Below are 17,202 nucleotides of genomic sequence, written 5' to 3'. Positions count from 1 at the left end.
AGAACTCACTTAAAAGTAAGGAAGGAGCTCCTTCCCCACAGTATCAACCATGAGAGCTAGAGAGCATGTTCACTGCCTATAAAAACAGTACTTGCCTCACTCCCAATGGGTGGGCGATGGAGCCCTCCCTCCTATACTTGGGCTCTCTGTGTGGCTGTATTGGGCTGCAAAAAATCCTCTGCAAATTTCTACTTGTAGTCATTAACAACGGTACAGTTGGCTGAGCTGTTTGCACAAAAGTGCAGATGATTCTTGTGACTGCCAGGTCCAGACACTCCTAGCTGAGGCAGGTAGAGGGTAACTGAAGAGTTTCAGAAAGCAGTTTGGAACAGGGACTGGAGGCTACTAAGGATTATAGAAGCACTAAGAAGGTGAGGGGCTGTGGAGAGAACAGATCATGGGAGGAGAGTGGCTGCAAAACAGCCAAGATTGTGGAAGCCAAGAGGCTGCAAAAAGCTGTGATGCTGCAGAGGCTGTAAACTCCAACTGCTGCAAGAATTCCATGGAGTCCCCAATTAAAAACTATGGTCCCCCACGCTGGAAGCTCATAGCTTAAAACTAGAGGCTGGGTGCTGGGCTGGTAGCACTTAAGGTCTACAAAATAAAGCTCTGGCTTTGAGGATGGAGAGCTGTAATCTCTTGTTCTCGAGACTTAGAGCTGTGAGCCAGTGGCTTTGAAAACCTGGTTCATAAACCCATGGTGCTCACATGCCCTGAGAGTGCCAACTTCAAGGCAGTTACTTATTACCCACCTGTAGTATCCATCAAAAGACCCTTGCAGATCTGTGACACTTGTAGGCCTCTCTGGAGAATCTTATCTAAATCAAAGAACAAGTTGATGGAGTATGTAATACTCATTTAAAGGTGCAAGTGCTCTTCCACATGGATTAATAATAAAAATACCTGCCTATAGCAGCTAACAAAACCAGTTTGTTCCTAGTCACTCCAGTGTGATTGCACTTGGTTTTTCTTTAGAGTTTCACAATAAAAAATAAGATTTAAGACAACCATTTATTTTTAAAATTGAATATTTTGGGGTGTATGTACATTCATGTATATGGGAGAGAAAAGGTATGCACTATAAAATATATGTGGAGGGCAGAGGACATACTCACCTTCCTCCTTGAGACAGGGTCTCTGTTGTCCACCTCTGGATATGCCAGGCTAGCTGGCCTATGAACTTCTGGGGATCCTCCTGACTCTGCATCCCATCTTGCCATAGGAGCATTGGGATTAAAGATATGTGCTACCATGTCATGCCTTATATGGGTTCTGGGGATTCAAACTCTGGTCCTCATGCTTGTACAGCAAAAACTTGACACATTGAACCAGCACAACTATTTATTTAAGTCAGAATATAAAAATAATAATTCAGGATTTTTTATTGTTTAAAGTGTGAAAAACTATTTAAAAAATGAGTTAGATTAGTGTATAGCATACATATTATATATCACATCATGTATCCAATGCTTTGTACATTTTCTAAGACTGTAATTTTTATGAACTACCTAATCTTTTCAAAGCTTTAAAGCAAACTTTTAAAGAAATGATTTTTATGTATGAATTGTTAAAAAATGACCATTTCTGTTTTTTTCAAATAATCTTTGCACAAATGCTGTTGAAAGCAAAGTATATCTATAATTGACTTTTTCCTTCAATAGTATTAATTACAGGCACACTCTGTCTTGATTTAATGCAATGCTAAAAATCCTTTTTAGTGGCAGTAAAAGAAGAAAAAGAAAAACTAAATGAAACCAGGAACCCTTCTTAGCTATCATTTCTTTTCCTGATTCCAATTTGTGCAAAAAAGAAACATCACTGCAGTCATAACTTTTTAATTTATAGTTAGTAGAGTACAACAGCAATTTCTAATTGCTATTCATCTTAATAATTAATGAAATCACATTGTAAGAGCAGTGAACCCGGAAGTGCTTCTTGGCAGAGGCTGGGGCAACTCTTTTGAATGGAATTGGTCTGATACATAGCTGTTTTTCAGAGCCAGATCTGTGCTGACTGTGAGGCACTGCCCAACAGCCCTGCCATAGCACAGGCAAGGAATGTATAAAACCTACTTGGAAAAAATTATATCTGCAAGAATTAGCAAGCGTTTACGTCAATAGGAAATTTGTCACACTCAACAAGTTAAAACTTAACACCTTAATAGTTAAGAGTTGTAGAGCTGAAATATGGACAGACATGTTAGAGTTGGAGGAGGTGTGACTGGACTGGGCCAGAGTCTACTTACAGATGCTTCTGCAGTGGAAACAAGAGAACAAGGCTATAGCTTTTTGTTGGCATTGCTAAAGATGTTAAAACAGCTGGGTTGGAATTCCAATGGAAGTTATGGGTCTGATGCTTGGCAAGTTTGTTGATAATTACACTGTCACAGTGATGGATGTGTTTGCTATGCCACAGCCAGGAACAGGCGTTAGTGTAGTAGCAGTTGATCCAGTGTTCCAAGGCAAAATGTTGGATATGCTGAAAAAACAGGAAGGCCTGAGATGGTTGTTGGTTGGTATCACAGTGACCCTGGCTTTGGTTGTTGGATTTCTGGTGTGGATATCAACTCTCAACAGTGCTTCCAAGCTTTACTGGATGGAACAGCAGCAGTGGTTATGGATCTCATTCAGAGTGTAAGAAGAAAGGTTGTTATTGATGCCTTCAGACTGATCAATGCTACTGTGATGGCCTTAGGACATGAACCAAGACAAACAATTTCAAATCTGGGTTAAACAGACATTTGTGCTCCATCACTATTAACTATAGAAAAAATGAGCTGGAACAAAGATGCTGTTACATTTTCATAAGAAGAGTTAGATGGAAGGTTTGACACTTCAGGAATATAGTGACCATTGTGAACACAATGAATCAATGATAAAAGACCTGTTGGAATTATCCAAGAATTACAACAAGACTGTTGAAGAAGATAAGATGACACCAGAACAGCTGGCAATAAACAATATTGACAAGCAGGATCCCAAGCGTCATTTGGAAGAACATCTGGATATACTTCAACTATTGTCCAGCATTTAGCAGCAATTTTGGATACTGCTGTATTTAAATAAGGCAATGCAAAAAGAGATTAGTGACATTTTCGATGTATATTCCCCTGTTGTTTCTAATGTTTAAAATCAAGGAACAATGAAGGTATATTTGGGTAGGTGTAAGACATCCAGTGTCATTTGCAGTACTGCAACACTTTCAGTCTCAGTTGTGCAGTTACATCTGTTTCTTTAGCCAGGGTTTTTCAGATTCCAGAGTTGTACAAGAATACATTGAAGTGGACAGATTGTGTTAAGCTCCATTAAATATTTGAAAAACCATCAGTAGTACAAATATATTTTGATTGTTGCTTAAAAATAAAATACATTTACAATAAAAAACAAATAACATTGTAGGAATTTCTACCTGTATAGACAGTTCTCAAGTTGTCCAGCATGATTACTAATGAAGGAAGAGCCACAGTGAATGGTACTTCACAAGTATTTGGAGTTAGCTTTATTCTAAGGGGGAGGCTGTGGATCACGACATAAACTAATGATGACCTGAGATCAAACACAGAGCTCCATGAAAATCCATCTTTCAAGGTAGCATAATAAGCCTGAAATGTCAAATGAAATCTCCTAAAAATGAAAATTCTAGTTCAGTAATGACCCATCCAAACTGTCAAGCTAGTTCTCCAAGTGATGTATATGTAAGATTGATGATTTCAAAATCTCTGGGAAAGTGAAGTACTTCTAGAAAAAAAATGGCCCAAAGAAAATTCATGAGCCCACATACAAAAGAATAACTTTAACAAAAGCTGTCATGAAAGCAGCTTGTCTCACACCATTACAACATATAAGCTCCTGACCTTACCATATGACAAGACAAAAGAAAGACAGAAAAACAAAAATCGTGTGCTACTTCTGAATAGCAATTTTTCCCAGTTAATTATTTAATAACCACATACTTAGAAGAAGCATTTCATTACAACAGCATTGACATATTCAATAACAATTTTCTGAGCTAAGAGGCATCTTTTTCCAAATTGACAGTAAATTTTTAGGTTTACAATTGAATTAATACAGTTATACAATATTGTACTCAGTATAAATTCTATAAGACATAAAATTAAATGAGGTTTTAACCTTTAAAAATGATCTCCATTTCATTATTAAAATACACAGTTTCATACAGAAAAATTCATTTTCAATGCAATTGACATTAAGATGTTTGCACATGCGTTTCTAATCTTTATATATCTGATTACTACTAGTGACAGTTGGTTACTCTCTGAGCTCCTTGGCATCTGAGCACAGATATAAAGTTATGAGGTAGATTTCAATGGTGTTGATTTTCACATCTATTAATTATTATTATTTTTATCATTTAACATTATTTTTAAAATTTTAACGAAGCATTTCATTACAGCTTTAACATATTCAGTAACACACTCCAGAGCAAGAGTACATCTCTTTCACAAGTGGCTGTAAGTTTCTGGGTTCACAGTTGAATTAATACAGTTATACAATATTGAACTCAGTATAAGCCCTATAAGATGTAAAATTGAATGAGTTTTTTAACCTTTAAAAAATATTTCCATTTCATTTCAGAATATATTGTTCAGTTTGGGATGTTCTGTGTGATATACACACACACACACAAAAACAAAAAATTCAACAAATTTTTAAAAATGTATTATATTTGAGGAGGAAGCATGGAAATTTACATCATGCTAATTAGTAGGGGGGATAAACATTACCTCTGAAATCTATATGATGACTTTATAGACATACACAGGCGCCAAGGATCCAAGTGCAACTGATTATGACTAATAATAATCAGATGCATACAGATTAGAGATGCATGCGCCAACATCTCAGTGTTATTAGCAAAAACAATGAGTCTTTCTGCAAGGAACAATATATTCTGAATAGCAACTTTAACCAAGCAGTTCTAATCTTACACATGCAATATGTATACTTCTAATACTTACATTCTAGGTCTGTTGAGTACAACATGCAGTATTGTTAAATGTACAGAACTCAAAGGTACAAAATGGGCTTCCTATAAAAAAGTGCTGTATACTTCTAATACTTACATTCTAGGTCTGTTGAGTACAACATGCAGTACTGTTGAATGTACAGAACTCAAAGGTACAAAATGGGCTTCCTATAAAAAAGTGTCAAGCCAGCCTAAGAGTGTTGAATCCAGCCTCTGAGTGGTGGTAAACTTCCCAAATCACATCAGTGCCCATCTTCTTACACTGAGATCATGTTTGGCCCCTACTACTGCTCCAGGGCTAGGGTTTGCTGCCCTTTAGTAGGGGCCCAGGCCTTTGCAGACTACCTGAGAGCTACTGAATCAGGCCTCTCCTTACCAAGCTTTCCAAATTATGCTGTGACTGCTAGCAAGTAGGGGCCCAGACCTTAGGAGGAAACCTGAGGATATATCTGACTGGTGCCCAACTTGGGCCTCTGCAGTAGCTCCTGAGTAGCTGGACTGAAGCCATTTTGTCCCTCCAATATAAAATCCAAAGAAAGAAAATGAAGCCTAGACCAACCAGCTTTACATATCCAGTAAGAAAACAACCAAGATGCACCAATAATAAAAAGAAAAGCAGATTTCAACTCAACAAAGGAAGGGTTAAGTTTCATACCAGAATCACAAACAACAAATCCTCCAGGCCAAAATCACAATGGAAAAATAATAATATGGAAAATGAAAATAATATGTTCCTACCAAACATCACTAATCCTATAGAAGAGTTCTATACTGATAAACCCCTAGAGATAACCCAGAACACAGAATTTAAAAGAGCAATCAGAAACATGATCAATGAATTCAATGAATTTAAAGAACACACAAACAAATAAAAAAACTAAAAGAAGACAGGGAAAAAACTTCTGACTGAATTCACAAGAGATAAAAATATTGAAGAAAAAAGGCTGAAATGAAGAAGGAACTGAAACACTCAAAAGTCAATTTGAAATAACAGGAGAAAGCCTCACAGATAGAATGAATGAATGGAAAACAGAATATCAAGACTGGATGATAAAGTTGAAGAACTGGACCACTCAAGCAAAGATTATGAAAAATTTGAAAAAACACAGGAATGGAATAAGTGGTAAATGTGGGACAACATGAAAAGACCAAATTTATGCATCATAGTATAGAGTAAGGAAAAGATGTCATGTGGGACACCATGAAAAGACCAAATCTACGGATCATAGGAACAGAGGAAGTAGAAGATTTTCAGATTAACGGTATTGATCTGAAAGGTTAATGGTATTGACCAGATCTTAAACAGGATTGTGGAAGAAAATTTCCCCAAATTAAGGAAAGACATAACCATACAAATACAAGAAGCATGGAGAAGACCAAATAGACAGGACCAGAAAAGAAACACCTAATGACACATCATAATAAAAACATTAAGTGTACAGAACAAAGAGAGACTACTGAAAGCTACAAGAGATAAACAAATCACATAAAAAGGAAAACCCATCAGAATTACAGTTGACTTTTCATTGCAAATCATGAAGCCAGGAGAGCCTGGACTAAAGTATTCTCAGTTCTAAATGACAACAGATGTCAGCCTAGAATACTTTACCAAGCAAAAATGTCTATTATAGTTGAAAGGGAAAGAAAAATCTTCCACAACATGAATAGACTGAAAGAATATACTTCTTCAATACCAGCTTTTCAGAGAATAATTAAAGCAGTAGAAAGAATGGGGAAAAAAAGAAAAACAGTACACCAGGGGCAACAGAGAGAAACTAAGTGAAAATATAACTGTGGAAACAAAAATTAGACCAAGAATGCAAACAGAAATTAAAATGATGGCAGCCAATACATATGTTTCAATAATTAAATATTAATGGACTGAACACCCCAGTCAGAAGACACAGGGTAGTTTAATAGATTAAAAAAGAAAATCCATTCTTGGGGCTGGAGAGATGGCTCAGTGGTTAAGAGCACTGACTGCTCTTACAGAGGACCTGGGTTTGATTCCCAGCACCCACATGGCTGCTTTGAACAGTCCTTAATTCCAGTTCTAGGGTAATCTGAAGCCCTCTTCTGACCTCTGTGGCATTGTATGACACAGATGCACTCACACACATGCAGGCAATATACTCATACACATGAAATAAAAATTAACAAATAAAATATTAAGAAAAAGAAAATCCATTCTTTGTTGTCTGCAAGAAACCCATAACACCTTCAAGGACAGGCACGACCTTAAGGTGATAGGATGGAAAAAAACAATTCAAGCAAATGGCACTAAGGAGCAAGCAGGGCTTGCAATTCTAATATCTGACAAAATAGACTTTAGGCTAAAACTGATCTGAATAGATAAAGAGGGTCACTTCATTCTGATCAAAAGAACAATTGGTCAAGAAGATATTACAATAATGAACATATATCTACCAAATTCTGGTGCACCCAATTTCATAAACAGTCCTATGTGACTTTAATACAGAGACACACCCCAACTCAATAACAGTAGGGGACTTCAATACCTCACTATCTCCATTAGGCAGATCAACAAGAAAAGAATAGAGAGACATCTGAATTAAATGATACCATGCATCAAATTGACCTAACAGACATTTACTGAATATTCCACCCAAGCACCAAAAATACACTTTCCATTCAGTGCCCCATGAAACTTTCTCTAAAAGTTGACCACAAATTAAGGCACAAAACAAACCTCAAAAATACAAAAAAATTTAAATAATTCCAAGCATTTTATCAGACCACAATGTAATAGAGCTTAAAATCAACATTGAAGGAAGCCTAGTACTACAGGTGTAGGAAAAGACTTTCTAAACTGGACATCAGTTACTCAGAAATTAAGGCAAATAATCATCAAGTGGGATCTCATTAAACTGAAAAGTTTCTGTACATAAAAGAAACAACCAAGAAAGTAAAGAGAAAACTCACAGAGGGGGAGAAAAATCTTCACCTGTGACACGTCTAACAGAGGTCTAACACTCAGAATATATAAAGAACACAGAAAACAAAGAATCAATAAAACAAATGACCTAATTAAAAGATGGGCTAAGGATCTGAGGAGAGGCTTCTCAAAAGACAAAATAAAGATGGCAAAGAATCATCTTTAAAAGTGTTCAGCATCAATAGCAATAAGGGGAATGCAAATTAAAACCACATTATGGTTTCCTCTTACCCCAGTCAGACTAGCTAAGATCAAGAGAATAAATTATACCAAGTGCTGGAGAGGATGTGGGGAATGGAGAACATTCTTTGACTGCTGGTGGGATTGCAAACATGTTCAACTCCTATGGCAAGCAGTTGGAGAACTGTTAAAAACTAAAATGTACCTAACATATGATCCTGTTATACTGTTCCTTGGCATATACAGAAAGGAATGATCTTATTGCAGAGACACTTGTACAACCACGTTTGTTTCTGCACTTTCATAATAGCTAAGAGATTGAAGTAAACTAAGTGAACCTCAACTGACGAGCAGATAATGAAAATGTGGTATATTTACACAATGGAATTTTCAGCGGTAAAGAAGTTAAATAATAAAAATTTCAGGTAAATGAATGGAAATAGAAACTGTTATACTAAGCAAAGTAGCACATACTCAGACAAACAAAAGATGCATGCTCTCTCTTATTTGTGGATCCTAGCACCAAAGCCTTGTATGGGAGTATATATCCTCATGTAACTGCAGGAACCAGGATAATGGAAAGTAATGAGGAGATAAAGGGAAAGAAGGAACCTGAGAGAGAACAGTAGGAGACAGGTGTTACTAAGGGAGAAATGTTTAAAATGGGGTTATTTAAATCAGAGGGGGAGAGGGATGTATATACAAGGAACTATGGGGATAAAGGTGAAGAAGGAGTTCAAGAAAGGTGGGACCATGGCAGACAAGAATTATCAAAGGGGAAATGGGAAAGTGTCAATACTTTAAGTGGGAGGGCATGGAGAGATTTTAGAGAGGAGAGATAAATAATGTTTAGTTTATATATATATATTTAATTCTATTAGTCCAAAAACATACTGACAAATTACACATACACTGTCTATCTCTACATGAGTCCATGTGTATAGCTAAAGGCTACATAACAAGAAACAGTGCCAGACAGGAGAAACCTTCCATTGAGTTGTTGGCCAGGGTAGTCCAAGAGACTGCCAAAATTACCCAGGGTATTTCAACAGTTCTTTATTGCCTCAACAAACTTGAAGTTAAGACCCTATTGCTGAAGACAGTCACATTTAAGACACAAGATTTGAAGCAATGGAGCTAGAACTGACATGGAAGCCTCCTTCCCTGAAGGCTAGGTCTCATAGCTTTGGAGACCATCCAGCAAGCTGTTAAGGGAGAACATCAATTTATGGTTCAACCCCAGCCTCAAAGCCTAATAACCACATCAACGACTGGCACAGCAAAGGCCATTTGTGCAGTAGTGACAACTATATCTTGGGGTAATCAACAGCTACCTAATTGGACTTAAAGCCTACTCTGTTGGAAGCAACTTATGTGTTGTACTGTAAACCTAACCAAATACACATAGCTCAAGAGGTCATAGATCTTCTAGAAAACCCCAAGGCTGTCACATCCCTAGAAAAATATAATGTCTTGCTATGTGTAGAATATGGATCCATAAATTTACAGACAAATATTCCATCACCACTCATCAAAGAAGCTTCTTTTTCAACAGAGAGAAATTATTACAGCATTCCACAACAGGTTATACTAAGAGATTGTCTGTGAATGTCCAAGTCTAAGTGGGATATCTAACTTACAGAACATAGAACAAGGGATAAAGAAAAACCTAACGCCTCTTTCATCTCATTAATGAAGTTCCCTCATGCAACAGAGGCTCAGGAATACAAAAGGTCAAAGATGGCCAAAACATAGAGAGTCCTCAGAGTGTGGGTCCTTAGACAGGACTCCTATATTAAGATTCACCTATCCGGGCCTCAGGGACCATTGTGAAAGAGGGGGTAGAGAGTTTGTAAAAATCAGGTGCAAGACCATATGGAAATAAAGTCCTACAGGCTCCTCCTGGGACCTTTCTTACATGAACCTATAGCAATGGTATCAGCATGCATAAGACCTATGCAGACTCAAGCAAACAAAGACCCAGAACAGAACAGTGGAAATGGACAGCAGGCCCCAATCTTAGTCAAAGAATTATTGGCAGCTGATTACTATTGAGTGTGGAAGATCTGATCTTCTTAAAGGGAGGGACTATAGAGAGAATGACTATACCTCAGTGGATGATCTTTCAGTGCCTAAGTGGGTGATCTTTCAGTGAGGGATGTCTGGGGAAACTAACTTGACATGATAGTCCTTAACAAAATGACAGAATTTGTATTCCAGTGGGGAGACTATGAGCAGGTCCCAATGGGGAAGGTATTTAAAGTCAATCAAGATGTTCTGTTTTGTATAATTTGTTTTTTAATATGACAAGCCACAGGGCAAACACAGTCTAGGCAAGTGCAAATCACTCATCATATGAAATTATATAGTTCTTATCAGAAATATTCTTTTGTCTGTAATAATTTGTTGACATTTTTAATAAGAAGATTTTTACAAAAGTTCTTTACATGTGTTTCCTGCATTAAAAATAGAGCTGTGAAATCATTGTGAAGTCCGTGAGTTGAGCACTCAGTGCTTCGCATCTGAGACAAAAAAGGAGGCAAAAAGACAGGTTTAGGCAGAATATTTAAGTAAAGTCAGAAAGAACATTAAAATAGAAAAAAAAGTCAGTGGGAAAAAAATCTCTTTTTATTCCCACTAAATCAGAGATAATTTAAAGACCAAAATGGAAACTAGAAGGAACAGAAGAAGACAAACCTTCCTTAATAGTGCTGGTCTTTTCTCTTGGGCTTTTGGGGTTGTGACTCTACCATAGTGGATTGATTTACTTGTTCTAATTCTTCATTTATTTGTGCTTTGATTCATGCAATCATTCATGTATTGATTGACGGATGGGCATATACATGTGTTAATTCATTTAAAATATTTTCTGCTATTTCTGAAAGTGCTGCTCAGATGTAAGACTTCAAATCTTGGTCTGCAATACTGTAGTGCCCACCTGTAGCTAAGGGAGACAACCCACTATTGTTCTAAAATGATGGCTAAATTTGTTTTCTCCCCCTACCTAGAAGCCTTTGTGAGGGAACTGAGTTGGAGGGGAGGGAGTGGGTGTGGATTTGATCAAAACACCTTATGTGCATGTATAAAATTCTCAATAAAAATTTTTAAAGGTTAAAAAAGGATATTTTCTGCTATTTCTTATGCCCTGGGTTACACATGGAATGTTTACAAGTTTATATGGCACAGTGTCTGCCTTTGAAATACTTAAAGATACTGACAAGTATAGAAACTAATGTTATAATAAAATGTAGTTCAAGGGGATTCCAGAAGCATTTAAATCTAGTTATGCTCATTTGATAAATATAGTCAAGCAGCTGTTCAAAGAGGGGATGCTATTTTACCTATTTCTCATGGCTTTTTTTGAAATTTATTACAGAAGCTACAAAATAAACTTAATCAGAAAGAACACTTCAAGGAATAATGACATTTTCAGGTAATTAGAAATAAAAAATTTGTGTTTAATTTTTTATTGTACTTCATATAACTGCATATTCCAGCAACCAGTAATCAAATTTATATACAGTTAATGAGTAGAACAGTGAATAGAATAGTATTTCTTATGGAAATAGAGATTATATTTGAAACAATATTAGTCTTGAGCTTAAGGTTAAAAATACAAGTGAAGTAAACTACTAAAAGGGCATCAAACTCCCCTGTGCAGTTATTTAATAATTACCAAGCAGGATGTGTTAAATAAGGAGGTCATAGTTTCTTGCTATTTAATAACATCCAGTATGTATTTTTCCTTCATAAATTCGGTAGAAATCTCAGAAGGGACTTTGATCCAGAGGGGACTCTGAATGCTGGCAGTGACCAATGAGATGCTGCTATGCAGCTGAACCCATGTGGATGAAATGAAACTGAATGCCTGAGCAAAATGTTTCTGCTAGAGAGAGGAAAATGGATGCAGAATTCCAAGGTTCTAGGAAAATGTGAAATTTTATTCTTAACTATTAATCTTCAGACATACTTTGATGGAAGCTCTCTGCAGCCTCTGGCAATCACCGCTCCACTCTCAGTTTCCATAAGGTTAACTTATTAGTTTCCACATATGAGTATCATGTGGCTACTTGTCTTTCTGTTCCTGGCTTATTTGGAAGAATATCTTAAAAGCTTAAAATATTTTGCTATTATGGTTCATTGAGTACTTTTACTTTTTGAAGTTATTATTACCAATAGTAGCATCTGCCTTACTTTACTTTCAATTGCTGTTGAAAACACTGACCAAGGGGCTGAAGAGTTGGCTTGGTTGTTAATAGCTCTGGCTGCTCTTGCAGAGGACCCAGGTTCAATTCCCAGCACCCACATGGTGGCTAACAACCATCTGCAACTCCAGTTTCAGTGGATCCATTGGCTTCTTCTGACCTCTGAGGGCATTGCAAGACCTGGGTTCACCCACCTACATGTAGGCATTACACTCATACACATTAATAAAAATTAAAAAACAAATAAAACCAAAACACTGACTAAAACAAACTTTCAGGGGAAAGGGTTTATTTCACCTTCAGCTTACATTTCATCATGGAGGGAAACCAGGGCAGGAACTCAGGGAAGGAACCTAGAGTACAGACCATGGAGGACTGCTACTTACTGGCTTGCTCCTCTGCCCTGTGCTCAGCATGCTTTCTTGTACAATACAGGACCATCTTCTGAGTGGTGGCACCACCCCCAGTGAGCTGGGCTCTCTCACATAACACAACAATCAAGAAAATGCTCCAACAATCATGGCCACAGGACAATCTAGTAGAGAAAATTCTTCAACTGAGGCTCCCTCTAACCAGGGTCTCAAAGCTATCCAGCACAGTATCATAAAGAGGCTTAATTTAATCACTGAATCTGAAATCATTTTTATAGTTAAAATAGTTCATTATTAACTTATTTGGTCTTCTTTTAAAATGTCAAAGAAAAAGTATTGATTAGTTATTTTTCTTGTTAATGTGATAAAATACTGACAGAAATGACCTAAGGGTAAGAAGGACACAGTCCCTCATGGCAAAGAAGGCACAGTGGCTGGGACTTTGTCCACCATAGCAGAAATTTACCATTCAGTTTCTTATATCTTGAGGGATCAGAAAGCAAAGAACTCAAACAGAATAGGGTGGGGATTGGGGGGGGCATCAGTAACTACTAAGAGACCCAATTTCTCCTCCTAGGTCCCACCTTCTAAAGATTCTAAAACCTCCTCACAATAACCACCAGTTGGAAACCAACTGTTAAACTACATGTGCCTATAAAGGAAATTTCACATTCAAACATAATCAGTGTATTATGAGCACATAGTTTTGTCATAGATTCATTTCAGGTTTGTATCTCTTGCTATTCAAATAGATCCTTGGTTTTCACTAACAGAAAACCGATTGACAATTGAGTTTTTCAGGCAAAAAGTTTGGTTGAATATTATCTTAGCTTGGGTTTTTCCCCAAAGCAGAGACTGACTTTTATTTGTAAATACCAAGCAAGGAAACACGGGTAAAAGAAAGGGGGAGAAAAACCAGGAAGGAGGGAGTTGCAACTCCTTTCCTTGGCATTTGTGGGATGCCTCAGAATGTAGAGACATAGAAATGCTTACTCTTTGGCCTTAATGATTAACTAACTGTTAATGGCAGTACAGTACATTCTGTGTTGGGCACACATGTGACAGCTGGTAGCAAAGAAAGCTTCCCATGGACCTTCTATCCTGTGGTTCAGAGGCGGTGTGAGTATAAAGTGGGTGGTGAGCTATGCAGGTTGTGTGGGTCCAAGTGAAGGCTGAGGGCAGCTGGGTAAAATCAGTGTAAGACCAATGATGATGAGGGCAACAGGAGTAAGGAGGGATAAAGGAGCTTTAAATAAAGTGGAATTCAAAGTGTCCAGTTCAAATACTGTGTTCTTTTTTTTAAAAAACAAAACAAAACAAAACAAATAGTTTACTGGAGAGAAAGGAAAGCTGGACGAGCCACCACCACTGCCACCACAACAGCACTATGGAGCAGCAAGGAAACTGGCCCCCTGCCTTCACTGCTGGCCACCCATCCTTGGATTTGTTCCACCAATCTGTTAAAACATGATGGATTATTATGAAGTTCTAAGCATGCAGAGATATGCCTCACCCAAGTATATCAAAAGGCTTACCAGAAGCAAGCACTCAAGTGGCACCCAGATAAAATTCCTGAAAATAAAGAAGTGGAGCGAAAGGTCAATCAGGTAGCCAAGGACTAGGAGGTGTTACCAGTTGCTAAGAAGTGGGACATCTATGACAAATATGGCAAAGAAGGATTAGATGGAGGAGGAGGACGTGGAAGTCACTTTGACAGTCTGAGTTTGGCTTCACATTCGAAACCCAGATGATGTCTTCAGTGAATTTTTTGGTGGCAGGGACCCATTTTCATTTGACTTCTTTGAAGACCCATTTGATGATTTTTTTTTTTGTTGTTGTTGTTTGGTAAAAGAAGCAGAAACCCAGGCACAGGCTCCTTTTTTTTTTGTTTGTTTTTGTTTTTTTTGTTTTTGTTTTTGTTTTTATAATCTTTTCTCTGAGGGGATTTTTTTTTTAATTTTTAAAAATGATTTATTTAATAACAACATACTTAGAAGAAGCATATCATTACAACACAATTGACATATTCAATAACGTTTTCCTGAGGTAGGATGCATCTCTTTCAAATTTGGCTGTAAATTTTTAGGTTTACAGTTGAATTATTACAGTTATACAATATTGTACTCAGTATAAACCCTATAAGACATAAATTAAATGATGTTTTAACCTTTAAAAAGATCTCCATTTCATTATTAAAATACACAGTTTCATATAGAAAAATTCTTTTTCAATGCAATTGACATTGGATGTTTGCACATGCATTTCTAATCTCTAAATATCTGATTATTACTAGTCACAGTTGGTTACTTTCTGAGCTTCTAGGCATCTGAGCATGGATATAAAGTCATCAGGTAGATTTCAATGGTAATGTTTTTCACATCTACTAATTATTGTTTTTTAATCATTATTTTTTTTTTAATTTTTTTTTTCATACAGAAGAATTCATTCCAAAGCAATTGACATTGAGACGTTTTCACATGCATTTCTAATCTCTATATACATGACTATCACTGGTCACAGTCGCCCACCTTCTGAGCTCCTTGGCATCTGAGCATGAATACAAACTCGTCAGATAGACAGCCTTCCTCTCCCACTAGAGGCTCCATACTCTGCCATCCCTGTCACTGTCCACTGTGTTGTCAGCACCCTCATCCATTCCCCCTGTCTGCCCTTCTGGTAAATCTAGTCAGCCAGAGGTCCCTGTTCCAGGAGGGTCAGCTGTTCCTCATCTACGGCAATCCATTGTCAGTATTCCTTTGGATAGAATTGGGGTCTGCTGTTCATTTTTCCAGTAGTATGTTGGGTTACTGTCTGGAAGAGCCTTTATCTATCCTAGCCAACAACTCGACTGAAGGTATGGCCTGTCTAGCTTTGTTGTTTGTCGAGTAACTTTTAGTTATGTATATGTATGCTCTTATGATATTATGTTGGCCCCTTTAATCTTTGGTTATACTTCCCTTTTGGGTGTTTAAGGACATACAATTGGACCAGATAAACTGATTTGTTTTTACAGGCTCCTTTTTATCCGTCTTCAGCAGATTTGGAGGTGGATTTTCTTCATGCGATTCAGGATTCACTTCAATGAGATCACTGGGTCATGGGGGTCTCCCTTCTCTTCAACATCGTTTGGCGGCAGTGAGATGGGCAACTTCAAGTCGATATCAACTTGTACTGAAATAGTTAATGGCAGAAAAATCACTACAAAAAAATTGTGGAGAATGGTCAAGAGAGTAGAAGTTGAGGAAGACGGCCAATTAGTCTTTGAAGACAAATGGTAAGGAGCAGCTGCTCAGCTTGGATAACAAGTAATTCAACTCATGCATTTGACAGAGTGTTAACAAGTACCATTTGAGGATTAACGGGAACATTTTTTGAAGATTTCAAATGAACTTGACTTTAACGGCACCTAATCTAAAGTATTTATAAAGAGCTCATTGGAGCCCCATTTGCAATAGACTTTTGAGTTTGTTGTTGGGATCACACAATAGGACCACTATTTTTGTCTTTAAAATTGTTGCAATCTCTTGTATGCACTTTGCTTTTTAAAAAACATAATCTTCTTCCTGGGCCTGCAGGACCTGCAGGCCTCTTTCCAACTGACAGGCTTCTCTTTCCTGGGTAAGTCCATTGGACACTCTGCGCCTTGACTCAACCAGAATCACTCACCCTTCCATCTCCCAACCTGTCTCTGCTACTAGCCTGGGTCCTGTTAAATTCCTTGTCTAGGCATCCCAGACATCTGGGGAACCACCACTGCTTCCTGATCCTGTGCATACAGAGCAACTCAGATCCTTCTCCAGTCCCCAGGAGAAATCTGGGCCTGGCCACCCTCAGTTCCCTCTGCCTCCCTGGGTCTTCAAAACCTGCCAGCCTCTTTCCTGGATGCCTGGGCTGACCTTTCCTCTTCCTGGTCCTTTGCATCCAGACCAACCCAGCTCCTCAGTGCAGTCCCAGGGGCCCTTGGGGCTGCTTCTGCCCCCATCTTCCTTTGTATCTCTGGGTGGCATGGCCACCAGCTGCCCTAGACCAGCATCTTTCCTGAGCCAGGCTCCCAGGCCAGTCCAACCCCCAAATTCCTGAGGGCAAAATCTATCCTAGAGGGATCCACACCTTAGGAGAAAGCCTGAGAGCATCTGATCCTCATCTGACTGGGCCTCTGTGGGAACTCCTGAAGACAAAAGCAATCTGGCCACTCCAATATAAAATCAAAGAGAGAACTGGAAGCTTAGAGGAAACAGCCTTTCATATCCAAAAAGTAAACCACAAAGACACATAAAGTTCACAAAAAGAAGCAGACCTGAACTTGAAGGCTTGAGTCTCACACAAGAATCAGAAACTACAAAAGAAATTCACATGTCAAAATCACAGAGAAAAAATAATAACATGAAAAACCAAAATAACATATCCCCACCAAATACCAATGGTTCTCCAGAGGAGTACAATGAGACGCCCCTAGAGATAATGCAGGACATGGAACTCAAAAGAACAATTATAAACATGATAA

At 37.9% G+C, this 17,202-nt stretch overlaps 1 pseudogene; it reads left to right on the top strand.

Annotated features, from left to right (window-relative positions):
* The first annotated feature begins 2,186 nt into the window (after window positions 1-2,186).
* Window positions 2,187-3,065, top strand: LOC103738012 (annotated as a pseudogene).
* The last annotated feature ends 14,137 nt before the right edge of the window (window positions 3,066-17,202 follow it).

Source organism: Nannospalax galili, unplaced genomic scaffold (genome assembly GCF_000622305.1).
Source record: "Nannospalax galili isolate Female #2095 unplaced genomic scaffold, S.galili_v1.0 scaffold96, whole genome shotgun sequence".
Classification (NCBI taxonomy): domain Eukaryota; kingdom Metazoa; phylum Chordata; class Mammalia; order Rodentia; family Spalacidae; genus Nannospalax; species Nannospalax galili.
This window is presented reverse-complemented; position numbering and strand designations above follow the sequence as displayed.